The sequence below is a fragment of the Bolinopsis microptera genome, chromosome 10 (genome assembly GCF_026151205.1).
Source record: "Bolinopsis microptera isolate Bmic1 chromosome 10, MBARI_Bmic_1.0, whole genome shotgun sequence".
NCBI lineage: Eukaryota > Metazoa > Ctenophora > Tentaculata > Lobata > Bolinopsidae > Bolinopsis > Bolinopsis microptera.
The window spans coordinates 16,304,767-16,318,481 of record NC_087081.1 but is presented as its reverse complement, the minus strand read 5'-3'; the positions used below and the strand labels follow the sequence as shown (position 1 = coordinate 16,318,481).

The 13,715-nt window shown below is 38.2% G+C and overlaps 1 protein-coding gene across 1 annotated transcript in view; it reads right to left on the bottom strand.

Moving 5' to 3' along the window:
• LOC134822077 (uncharacterized) overlaps positions 1 to 6,193 on the bottom strand; it is a 48,591-nt gene extending 42,398 nt beyond the window's left edge. The window contains exon 1 of the mRNA XM_063832933.1: positions 6,147 to 6,193. The gene's annotated coding sequence lies outside the window, so the exon portion shown is untranslated. The remainder of the gene's footprint in view (positions 1 to 6,146) is intronic.
• Between the last annotated feature and the right edge of the window lie 7,522 nt (positions 6,194 to 13,715).

The following is a 13,715-nucleotide window of genomic DNA, read 5'->3' as shown; positions in this document are numbered from 1 at the left end:
CGCCGCTTTCTTCTCGACAAGTGCTACGAAGTAGCGCGCGCCGGGCCAGACCATTAACAATGGTCAAGCATCTAGAATTAGCAGAAACCGCGCGTATATATATATAAACATTACTGAGCTGAGTAGGACCTAGTGGCGTGACTGGTAGGCACGTTTGCCCATTTGTGGAGATTGCACGTTCGAAACCCGTCGGAGGTAATATTTCTCCCACATTTTTTTTGGCATTTATGAAGAACTAATGATTAGGAGTTAACTGGGTTAAGCTTAAACAATCTATTAAATAAATAAATAAATAAATAAATAAAGTCAATTTTTACAGCACAGCAATATATATATCTAAATATCAGATCCTCTGTAATCATAATGTATAAAAAAAGGAGCTTTTCTCTGTGCTGAAGGATGAATCAAGGCAGATCATGGTTCTGTTAGCAGGCCACCCTAGTTATGGACAATACATATAATATATAAAATAATTAAATTATAATTTTAAAATTGTGTCAAGATTGAACTAAAACATAACTCAGGGTAAAATAGACGTATTCCCTTCGTCAAATTAACTATTTACAATACTAAACTTAAACGAACTCCGGGTAAAATAAACGTAATCCCTTTGTCAAACTTGCTATTTACAATAAGTTAATAAATTAATACGGTTGAAAATTATTTCATATTCAATAACAATGTAGCATCAATATAATTGATACAAATGAGGAGCATACATAGCAGTGAGAATTGCACATAACAGGAGGACTGGAGGTATGGAGCAATAATGATTGACAGTGCACCTTTCCACTGATGTTCCTAATTTCCTGTAATAGCTTAATAGGCATGGAAATACTTTGATTGCAGGGGATAGATTGGATTCACTTATGTACTGAGATAACTTAACCGAAATAACATAACTGCCTAGATACATTGGCTAGTGTTGGGTGGGATCATGAATTTATCGTAAGAGTTATCCCCTTGGTAATTCTCATCAGTTAGCACCATATTCATAAGAGTTTCTTTGTATAACTTAGAAAATTTCTTAACGTCGTCACACTCTCTAAGGGACTTTGGTAATATGTTCCAGGCCTTAGTTCCTAGATAGTTAAACTCCTTGTGAGATCTTGATTTAGGAGTATAAAGATTGCAGTTTTCTGCCTCACGTGATCCACCAGAAATATACGAGAATTTCCCGATAAAATGCTTTGGACATGTTTCATTGATTATACGGTACATATATGAGCTAAGATGAACCTGTCGTCTCAAATGGAGAGGAAGCCATCCCATATTTTTGTATACATTAACTGACCTCTCTCTGATGTTTACATCTAGGGCTATTTTAGCAACCTTTTTGTACATGATATCTAACTCTCCTAGTCGTTTTTTATATGTTCTTGACCAGATGGTGTCTAAGTAGTCAAAATGTGGCAACATAAGTGCATTAGCAAACATCTTCCTGAACTTAAGAGGGAGAAGTTTTTTTGATCTATACATAGCACCAATTCTTTTGGATATCTTTTTCTTAATGTTATCAATATGTTCATTAAATGTCAATCTGCTGTCAACTATAAGTCCAAGGTACTTATGGGATTTAGTTTCACAGATTACCAAAGTAAGGTCATCACAAATTTCAACAAGGATGGCATCAAGGTTAGGCTTAGAGTCAAGGATCATTAGTTTTGTTTTTTCATTATTCAGGGATAGTTTATTAGCCTGAAGCCATCTGATAACTAATTTCAACTCTTGTTTGATGTTACCATAGTTTCCTCTAGATATATTGTCAAAATATAATGCACCGTCATCAGCAAATAGATAAGGTTTAGAAAATAGGCATGCATTAGGCAGGTCATTGATAAAAATGCTGAATAGAATTGGTCCTAATATACTTCCTTGAGGCACTTCAGAGTTCAATGAATGTAAACTGCTTATCCTACTCCCAACTCTAGTTTGCTGTAATCTATCTGTGAGGAAGCTCCTAAACCAGCTCAATGCAGTATCTTTTATTCCATAATGCTTCAGCTTTTGAATGAGAATATCATGGTTAACAGTATCAAATGCCTTTCTGATGTCCAGGAAGATAATTGCAGGATGCTTGGCACTGTTCTTAGCAGTAAATATACGATCAAACAGATCTAACATGAGATAAGTTGTAGAGTGATCTTTACGGAAACCATATTGATGCTCTGAAAGTATTCCCTTTTCATCAAGATATTGAGTCAGTTGGGAGTTCACACAAAATTCGATGCACTTTCCAAGAATCGGTAAAATTGAGATTGGTCGATAATTACTAGGATTCTCAGTATCACCATCCTTATGGATTGGGGTGACTTTTGCAACCTTGCAGCTGTTTGGCATGATGCCACTGGATAAACTCAAATTTACAAGATGTGTTAATGGAGCAATAAATGCAGGTAAAATTTGTCTAAACACTCTCAATGGTATATGATCATTAGTGGATTTGCTACAAGGGATACTTGCCACATAGTCTAAGATATTGGACTCAGTTATTTCAGTAAAGCTATTCAAGCTGGTCTCGTTGTCAATCTGCTCATTTTGTAGATAAGATAGAAATTCATTTTCATTTTCCAGCTGCACTTCTGCTTGGATCTTTGGACCTATTTCAGCAAAATATTTATTGGTGGTTTCAGCATCAAGATTGTTATTGATATTGTTAGCTTTAACAGGCAGATTTGATGCTGTCTTTATCGTTTTCCATACACCCTTTAGATCATTCATGGCACACTTGGCTTTCAGTTCTGTTGCTAAGTTAGTCTTCCTATTAATTCTAGACAAATAGGTTGAATAGTTTCTCTGCCGTTTATATGCCATCCATAATGAGTCACATTTATTACAGTGTATAAGACCATTTGGATGTATACGTCTGTTCTTGTTGTGTGTTAAAAATTTACGGTAAAGTTTCCCTTTCAATTTCTTACTTTCTAAAAATTCTGGAGATGGCTTATGGATGTAATCACTATGGCACTTAATTTGTTTAATTGGACAGAAGTGATCATAGTAGTGATCAATATGTTCGTTTAAACCATCAACTGCATCATTCAGACTAGTTGAATCTATTATTGGTCTATAATCACAAGTTTCCAAAAATTCTTTAAGAGCAGTAACATTCATTTTGCTGTGATCTCTTATTAGTAACTTCTTGAATTTTGAGGCCTTATGCACATTGAAATCGACAATGAACTTTACGACCTGATGATCTCCTATACAATCATCAAGGACTTTGCAGTCAAGAAACTTGGAGTAAGTGTTTGTTATGACAACATCGATTGTGGTCTTTGTGATTCTGTTTCCTAGTTTAGCAATGCGGGTAATATCCTGAACTACCTGTACCATTCCAAACATTTTCATTGTAATGTCTAATTTCTTATAGTTCATACTGCTGATGTTGTTTTGGTCTACATTTACATCACCCAGCCAAATAACATTCTTACTTCCTATACTCATCATGCAGTCTGTCATATAATCTAAAAATTTGTCAAGAGGACTAAACAACTCAGATCTGTAGAAACAGCAGATGAAAATATTGCAATCTGTAAGATGGATCCAAATAGCCTCGATTTGGTCATATTGCAAAACTAAGTTTAGTTGAATCATTTTAAACTTTATGTGCTCACTGATGAGAATGCCACATCCCCCATGACCATTGTCGTTAGGACGGTCTTTGCGGATAAAAGTAAAATTCTTGGGTAGGTTTAGACTGGCTGAGTCAATATCCGACTTAAGATTTGTTTCATTCAGGCATAAAACATCTAATTTCTCTTTCCAGATTAGATCTTGGATTTCAAGACATTTTGGCATACCTGTTAGTCCTCCCTGCATGTTGCAATGTCCCACTGCAAGCTTTTTGGCATGGTATGAAACTGTGATTTTACTAATGCACGGGTTAATGCAAGAACTGCTGTGAGAGCATGAAAATTTTTCCAATTTATGCTGCTATAAACTTGTCAGAATAAGATAAATTGCAGAACTGGCAAATTTGTATGAGATAATAACAAAACTTTCTAAAACTTCAATAAACATGAGGAACAATGTGTAATTATCCCTTATCTAGATGAAATAAATGTTAACAATCTTTCTGAAAATTCAAACTTGCTTATGGGCCCAATACTTCAGAAATTTAGCAAGTCGAATAACACCGCTTGTATTGAGGTGACAGTTATCAGATATTTTTGCAGATGGTCTGGCAAAATAAAATTCTTTCCTGAATCCACTTCTATTATAGTTAAATAAATTATGGGTGCTAATGTAATTAAAACAAGAATCTTTGCTACACATATCCTTAATAACCTTATTCAGCTCTGCCACAACATCATTGCGGCCTTTTGTACTCCTGGGAAGAATATTGAGAACATTAATTGTTGCATTCGGATACACTGACTTGAGATAATTTAAGAGATTACTAATGTCACCCGCTGCATCCTTCAGTGACTTTGAGCCAAAATAGACTGTGTTCACATTATTAGTTCCTGTCATAATATAAATAATAGATGGGGATGGAACGGAGTGTAGGTCAGTTTTTAGTTTATTTAACATTACTTTGGCATCAGCCCCAGGATAAAACAGTTTACTAGCACTAACAGTGGACGATGATAACTTGTCCGCATCAAGAAACCTGAACATAGAGCTGCTTATGAATAGGACAGACTTTTGTGAAGCTTTAGCTGACTGTTTGCAAACTGAGAGTGCAGGTGAAGAAGAGTCTGTCAGTTTGTGTCCTGAATGAGGGATGGGTGGGGGCGGTGAACGCAGACCAAACTCAGTTGACTGAGTGATCCTAGGGGGCTTCATCAGTCTTAGGGTGATGCTGATCCGGGGTTCATCACACATTTCGTCTGGCAGTATCTCATGTTGAAAGTCAGCCTGAGACAATTTGGACATGATGAAGACATCTCCATGCTGAAGCTGCACAGAGCCCACAACTTCATTGCTGCCGTTTGATCTAATTTGCAGTGTTCTCGTCGCACCAAGTGAAATGGTTACAATATCAGAGTGTTCTACAATACATGATTCAGAATCGCTATGAGCTGGCATGAACTCTGCTCCAGTTTCATATAGATTGACGAGAATACTATTGTGTCTGAAATTGGGTAATATCACATTAATGTAGGAGCTGAGTTTAGCAAGGTAGGAATCATTGTGTACACTTTTTGGGTCATGTGTTGCACCTGAATACTCATAGGGAAAGTCACCAAAATAAACCGATTTCCTGTTTTTAAAACCGTGACTGAACTCAAGTTCTTCCATTAATAGATCAAGTGAAAAATTAGAGAATGGACCATCATCTAGTAGGGTAACTGGTTTCACTGGTGATGGGGAACAAGTTACAGATATATTCATTGGCCCCGGTGTTATAGGATCGTAGACAGGGGCAGGGACCAAGTTTGGATATTTGTCTCTGGGCTTAGGGGTGTTGATCCGTGATTCACCAGTAGCAGTAGATACAGGGAGATCAGACACATCATCCTCGTCTGCCATAACCTCGTTAACAACAATCTCACTGATAACAATCTCGTTTCCAACAACCTCCTGTGGAACAACCTTGTCCACGACATCGTTGTCAACAAACAGACTGTCCGATACAACATCTTCCACAACAATGTCATCTACATCAAACGCTTCTACTTGATTGATAACAACGTGTGACTGAGGGGTAATGGTTATGATCTCACATTCAATCTCCTCTGATAAGTTTGGCAGCAAATTTTCACACTTAAAACTCTGTTCTTGTATTTGAGTTTGATCTGATATGAGACTATCATTGTACTGAGCAATGAGATCACTAGTTCTGATAATTTCATTCAATAAAGACAACTTTTTTTCTAAAAAGTCAATCTTGATGTCTTTTGACAGACAATTGTTACAGTTCTCTGATTTTTCGGACTGGAATGAAAAGTTCAAATGTTCTAAAGGGCGCTCACAAGAGTGGAGACTAATGTCTGAGCTCTGATTATTTGACATAGTTATATTATCAAGAGTTCAATGTTCAGAAGCACAATAAACACTGTAAACGCAATACCTTCAGTCCAGATAGTAGTTTTGATGAGAATAGTTTTGATGAGAAGGAGGAGGATGAGTAATCTTCAAGTACACTCACAGCAGTCCTTTGCACGTCAACACTTACGCTCGTCTATCATATCTCATACCTCAATAAATGTAATAGATTTGTAGTGTTGTAATTAGTTTAAAACTCTATTACGACTTAAGATGATGATGATGAAAATCTTTTAAAAATAACTGGCTACAATGAGCATTTTAATAACAATAAATAGTAGAGATCAAAAACTTTAATTTCCAATAGAGATTTACAGAAACACACCTAACAAATTTTACCCTGCTAATAGCTATTAAAAAACATTAATAGTTACGTATAAAAATTATGATCTGAACAATTACTACCCTTCAAAAATTGATAAAAATGTTTATGTAACAAAATATTTGACTTTACCAGTCTTTTGACGTTTCAAAAATGAAACTGAGGTTGAAGATGCAGTTACAAAAGGCCACTGGTTCTTAATGGTTACTGAAACAAACGTTATCCAAAATAAAAGTTTTAAAGCAGTCCATATCTGCTTTCCTGTGAACTGAACAGCTCAAATATAAAAACTCATTCCCTTGTTATTACAACAATATCTAGTTTAAAGGTGATTGTTTTCAAATAAACATAGTCCAATAACACTATTCTACACTTCAATATGCTTGGTATTTAATCCTTTATCATAATAGTAGCAAAATTAGCAAAATTAAATGCTATAATAAAGCCTTATCTTTTCGAAAGATTTATCTTCCGCTTAAGATTTAACCCCTCGTTTCTACAATTTTAACACACACACTTATAAATATATCGTCCCTTGAACAGTTCAATATGATGGAGCCCTGCTCAGTTGCTAGATCGACTATGGGCCTACCGCTGTTGCACAGGGTGATGATTCGTTCCGCTTGACATTGTAGATTTGTGTCCACAAGCTCACAACTTGATAGTAGGTGCAGTGCTGTTTGCTCATCCGAGCCACAGATGCACAGCGGAGAGGCCGCTGCTCTGTCAACTCTGAAGAGAAACGAGTTCAGTAGATTGTTCTTGTACATGAGACTCATAACCAATACTTCCACTTCGCGGCTCACTCCAAAGGGGATGGGAAGGGGGTTGCAGGAGACTCTTGGAATATCAGACCATCCTTCCATAAGTAGTAGGTTTTGTAGACTTTCTTGCCAAAGTAGCTCTGTGAATTGCTGTATCATTCCCTTGGTGTACTTGTAAGTCTTTGGGGATAGTAGCAGAATGTGGTCCAGGTTTCTGTGGCTGATTTCACCGAGGTCACAGGCCTGAACTTCTGTGTTAAAATGTTCTGCTTTCCATTGTAGGAACTTCTGCACCTCTCGGAGATGACAGAGCACTGTTGGGTTCTTTTCATTTAGCTGAGTTTTCACAAAGTCATAGTGAATGTCATTTGAGTCATGGAGAACCTTGAGGTAGTGTTTGATCGAGATTATTCTTCCCAAAGTTTGGAGTGGTGGCACACCCAGAATGACTTCAAGAATGGCCCCATGGACGTTGAAAACAGCTCCAACTGCAGCTTTAGACACTGTACCATAGTTTGTTTATGTCTGACATATTTGAATTGTTCATCCATATGGTAGAACCATAAAACAAGGTCGAGAACAGAATTGTTTTGGTCACTCTCACTATAACTGCTTGGTTCATGCCCCAGTTTCTGTTTGCATAACGGCTCATACAAACCCAGCGGTATACTAGATAGTTGTATACATACTTGCTATGCTGTTTGAAGGTTAACTTACTGTCCAAAATGACACCAAGAACCCTTGTCTGATCCGTTAACTGAATTGTTTTCCCTCCAAGGTTGAATGAAGTCGGGACTCCAGCATGATCATAGCAGTTGAAGCATATAATTTCAGTCTTATTTTTGTTGCAGTTAATAACTATGCGCCAACAGGAGGTCCAATATTCAATGCTGTCCATAGCCAGGTTGAGATAGAAAAGGCACTCTTCCAAGTCTCTACCAACCACTTTCACAGTACCATCATCAGCGAATTTTAACACACTTATTTGTTGGTACACTGAACAGACTGCCTCAATATCCATAATGAAGAATTTGAACAAAATAGGAGACAGCACAGATCCTTGTGGTAACCCATAGTCCAAGCAGTCCCTTACAGGGCCAAGGAATCCATTTATTAATAGGCACACTGTGCGACCAAATAGAAAACTGTCTATAGTTTTTAGGTAACAGCCATGAACACCAGCTCTCCAGAGCTTAACAATTAGACCTTTCTTCCAGACGGAATCAAATGCCTTTTCGAAGTCGATAAACAAGCAAAGTACCGTAAGCTTCTTTATAATATCACCTTTAATACCAACAGTCAGTCGATTGAGGTATCTAATAGTATTCTTGCCTTTTGAGAATCCTTCCTGATTTACATCCGTAAGTCCAACTTACTTAAGAAGAAGTCATAAATAAGTAGCTAACAGCTTGTCAATGTGCAATGGGAGAACACACGTCAATTAGAACAAGAGCTGACCTGTGACCAGTCGGCCGCGAAGCGGCCGAAAAATATATAGTCTTTTTTTTCCCCCAAACTCCATTCCTAGTCATATTTAAAATTTATTCCACTGCCAAATTTATTCCACTGCCAAGAGGTATCACTGAGTGATACCTCTTGGCATTAGACAGGCTAATGGCAGACTTGACTGCTTTCCCAGCCTCTCTGTTGGTATTGAGAGTGGTGTGTTGCTTCAGGATGTGGTCTGTAAGCTGCTGGTTAGCCATAAGTGAGTTCTTGTACTCATTATCAGCGATTTCTACTGGATTGATGATAGCTAGTCCACCTAACTTGTCTGGGAGGGAGAACAGGCTGCGCTCAAAGTTGGACCTAATTGTGTGTCCTGTCATTTTGGGAATGAGCAAATTCCTGATCTTGTCCTCAATGGGCTGCAAGTTCACTGCCATGTCAGGGGTGTTCCTCATCAGGAAAGACCATCTGCGAGAGGAGCCGTAAACAAAAGCGGCGTAAGCAAGGTGTGGCTCATGCTGTGCAATTGATGCCAATCCCTCTATCTCTTCTATCCATTCAACACATTTGACTTGGATAAACTTATTCTTTCCAGACTCTTACCAATAAAGGAACCCAGGTAACGACAACCTTCGGTGGTGATGTTAAGGTCGGGGAAGAGAGACTTGGCTTCCTCTTGATACTCCTCTTTAACTATAAGCCATGTCTTGGAAGGTTTGGGAAAATAGCCATAAACGGGGCCAGATGACTGTAGGGTATCCCACCAAATCTTCAGGGCTTTAAGCCTTCCTGCTGCTCCAGAATCATCTGCAAACAATATGTGTTTAGCAGCTTTGTTGGAGGGCTTATTTACTTCCGGAGTCCTATCTGGAGTTGTATCTGGCGGTGTCTCAATCTTATTGTTCTCCTCTGGAGGCTTCTGGGGAGGTTTCGTGTTCTCATAGACCACGGGAGAGATATCTGGTGGCTCTGTGGGGAGTTTGTCCATAAGGGGCATCAGGCTACAGGAGTAAAATGCAGTTCAGTATTACACTAATTGCATACGTTGCTCTTTTCTTACTCTCTTATCTTAGTGCTTATCTCTGTTAATTGTAACGTGCAGCTACAGTGGGTTGTGTATCACCGTGTTACACGACCATGACCATCCCGCCCAGCGAGTATGGTGAAAAGGATATCAGCATGTTAAGGAGTGACTCAGTTGAACTTCTCAGCAAGGCTATGTACGAGATGGAGATCACAGCAATGAAGCAACTATCCCGTTCGTGCGTGAAGAAGATGAACAAGGACACTGCGTGTAACTTGTTGCACGAGGCATTAAGATATTTGGAGGAGTTCACTGGTGTCGAATCCACGGACTACAAGATGGCCTCAAACTCAGTTAAACATCAGATGTTCGAGACACAGGAGACCATCATTAAGCTGCAGTCAGAACTACTAGCCTGCAAAAATGAACAGTTGGAATCGTTGCAGACGTCAGTTAAATCGTCAGTCGGAGAGTCTGTCAAGGCTGAATTCCAATCCTTCAGCTCGGTATTACAGGCGAATTGTCCAGAATCTCAGAAGCCTGTCAGTTCTGAAATGATCAAGACAGCTGTGAAAACTGTGGTACAGGAGGAAGACCGTAACAAAAATCTGATGATTTTTGGTTTATCGGAGCAGGACAATGAGGAGCTCAGCACCGTGGTCAGTGAAGTGTTTTTAGCAATCGGAGAGAAACCCAGAATCGAAGCTAGCAGAGTCGGAAAGCTCAAACCTGGCAAGGCTGTGAGACCAGTTAAAGTGACTGCGGCAAGTGCAACAATTGTTAATCAGATTCTCGCTAAATCAAGAAACCTGCGAGCAACGGAAAAGTTTAAAACTGTTTTTATCAGCCCAGATCGATCTCCAGAACAGAGAGCCAAGCAAAGAGAACTCGTCAGGGACATGAAACGACTGGTAACTGAGCAGCCTGATAAGCTACACTTTATCAGAAACGGTGCTATAAAGAGTACTGATAAGACTAATAAGACTGCAGAATGAGCTTGTGTGTAATAATTGATTATTATTAGTGTATTCAAGTTTTTATGTGGAGGATGTTTTAACTCACTCTTGTGTGCCCAGTCTTGCACTGTCAGTATTTCTCGACACTTTGAGCACACAAAACTGTCAGTTTTCGCGACAATTGTCAGATTTCGTTTTCAGTTCTGTCAATTTCAAGCGCTACTAGCTCTACTACTAGTAGTCTACTTCAGCTCACATTAAAGGGAGTTTTCGTCGTGCGTGTAGCGCCCTTCAAGTTTAACTTGGACGGATAGGATTTATAAAACTTCTGATTATAATATTTATACTAAATTGTATTTTGTATTTATGTATTTTAGTAAATGGTCATTAGAACCACCGGCACCGTTCGGGCCCAAACAAACAGAAGCACAGCTATCCCCCTGAGTAGTACCTTCTTGGGATAAAATAAACAATCCCTTGGAGTTTGGTATGTACAGTTTTGCTGCTTTTCTGTAGGTATTAACAAGATATTTATACAGCTCGGGACACATCACACTTGTGTTGTGGAGGGCAACTTTCCGGTTTAAACGGTTGAAGGCATTATCTGCATCAACAAGAAGAATACCATGAGTGTCATCATCTTCATACATAGTTCTAAGAGCATGAATAGCAGCTTCTACTCCACCTTCTAGGCCTGCTGACGCTTGAAGCGGTGCAGTGGCTGCTAGGATCTCTGGTTCAAGCACAGTAGTAACTGACTTGCCGATTATTCGGCGGAGAACTTCACCGATCCCTATTGGTCTAACACCAGGCTTCTTGTCCAAAGGAATGAGGCAACAAGATATGAAGGATACTAGGGGATCAGGGTCGACTAATTCAGTGCAAAGTTTCCTGGTTAGTAAGGCAACTGATTCACATAGTTCAGCACCACATGTCTTGAATGACTTAGAGCAAAGGATACGTTGCCAACCATCAGAATCTAAGCCAGAGGGGCCAGCTGATCCATTGGTGTTCTTTGCTGCCTTCTGGATTGCTTCAATATCTATGTTTTCGAATATAACATTGTCTACTTTTTCCAGGCCCACCTTGCTGAGTAGACTGCTTACGAGGAAGTACTTGATAGTTTCTGGTGTTGGCTCTAGGAGGCCCCCAGCTTTATTTGTCACTCATCTGAGCGCTGCTGACACCTTTCCTTGAAGCATGAGCTTGGAGAATACTTCGTGTGTATGTTGGGGAGTACACTTGCTTGATGTTATGGACACGTTCATTGAAGTTTGAGGAAATTGGTAAATTTCTAAAACAGCGTTTTTGACGATAGTGGTTTAATTTTAACATATATTAATCTAGCGTGTTCATAAGTTCTGAACATTAGCCACGTGACCCATACTCCCATATGCACTGCTCAAAAATAAAATGTATTGCTTTTAGGCACTATTATGTAAAAAATGTCACATTTTTGTGACATTGTTTACCATAGCTGCCCAATAAGCATTTTTTGGTCTAAAATATAGTAGATTAGGTCAATCTAACAATTATGATACAATGTAGGCCTAAAGGGCAGTGATCGAACGGCTTTAAGGCAACATTTCGTAAACTTTGTCACACTCAGAATACGAGACCTCTTTTCTACTGTGAGGTGTCCTCAAAACCCTTTCAACTCATTATTTGATAGTTCTTCTGCCAATCATAGCCATAAAATATGTTGTTTTGAAAAGTTAACAAATACATGCACTTGGCTATTGGGAAATGATGTAAATTCTGTCACATTATATGGAATTTGAAATTCTGGGTGAATTTCCGAAATCATTTATATCTGATTTTGGTTTGGAAGGCGGGAAAACTCTATATGAGGACGATACACGGATACAGTTGATTGAAGTATAGGGCAGTTGATGTAAACATCGTCACAAAATGATACGAAATCGTAAATGGACACGTTCATGTTGAAGTTTAAGGATATTGGTAAACCAAAAAATATAGCGTGTTCAGAAGTTCTGGACATTAGCCACGTGACCCATACTTCCATATACACGGCTCAGAAATACAATTTATTGTTTTTAGGCACTATAATGTAAAAAATGTCACATTTTTGTGACTGTGTTAACCATAGCTGCCCAATTAGCATTTTTTGGTTTAAAATATAGTAGATTAGGTCATTCTAACAATTTACAATTATGATAGAACATTTGGCTAAAGGGCAGGGATCGAACGGTTTTAAGGCAATATTTCGTAAACTTTGTCACACTCAGAATACGATACCTCTTTTCTACTGGGAGGTGTCCTCAAAACCCTTTCAACTCATTATTTGATGGTTCTTCTACCAATCATAGCCCTAAAATATGTTGCTTTGAAAAGTTAGCAAATACATGCACTTATTGGGAAATGATGTAAATTCTGTCACATTATATGGAATTTAAAATTTTGGGTGAATTGCCGAAATCATTTATATCTGATTTTGGTTTGGAAGGCGGGAAAACTGTATATAAGGACGATGCACGGATAGAGCTGATTCAAGTTAAGGGCAGTTGATGTACAAATTGTCACAATAATAATAAGGGCAGTTGATATGAAAGAAAATCTATCTAACTAATGCAATGGCTGATGTGACGAAATTTACATTTCTTGACCCTATTTTGAAGAAACATGCCTCGATTAGAATTCAATATTCTTCCAGGAATTATTAGTAGGTTATTATTCAGCAAATCAGAACTCAAGTTTAACAATTCTGAGTTTAATTTTACTAAGTTACCGAGATGTGACGAAATTCACTTTTCCTGCCCCAACAGTATAATTTCAATGTGATGAAAAATGGGCATGGGTTCAATATTTCCTTATCTCTGAATTAATCATTTCAAACTATAATTAGGACTGTTGATGTGAAAGAAAGTGTATCTAAATTTGACAATGACGTATGTGACGAAATTTACATTTCTTGACCCTATTTTGAAGAACCATACCCCGATTAGAATTCAATATTCTTCCAGGAATTATTAGTAGGTTATTATTCAGCAGATCATCAGAACTCAAGTTTAACAATTCTGAGTTTAATTATACTAAGTTACCGAAATGTGACGAAATTCACTTTTCCTGCCCCAAAAGTATAATTTCAATGTGATGAAAAATGGGCATGGGTTTCTATATTTCCTGTATAAATCCATTCCAACTATAATAAGGGCAGTTGATATGAAAGAAAATCTATCTAACTA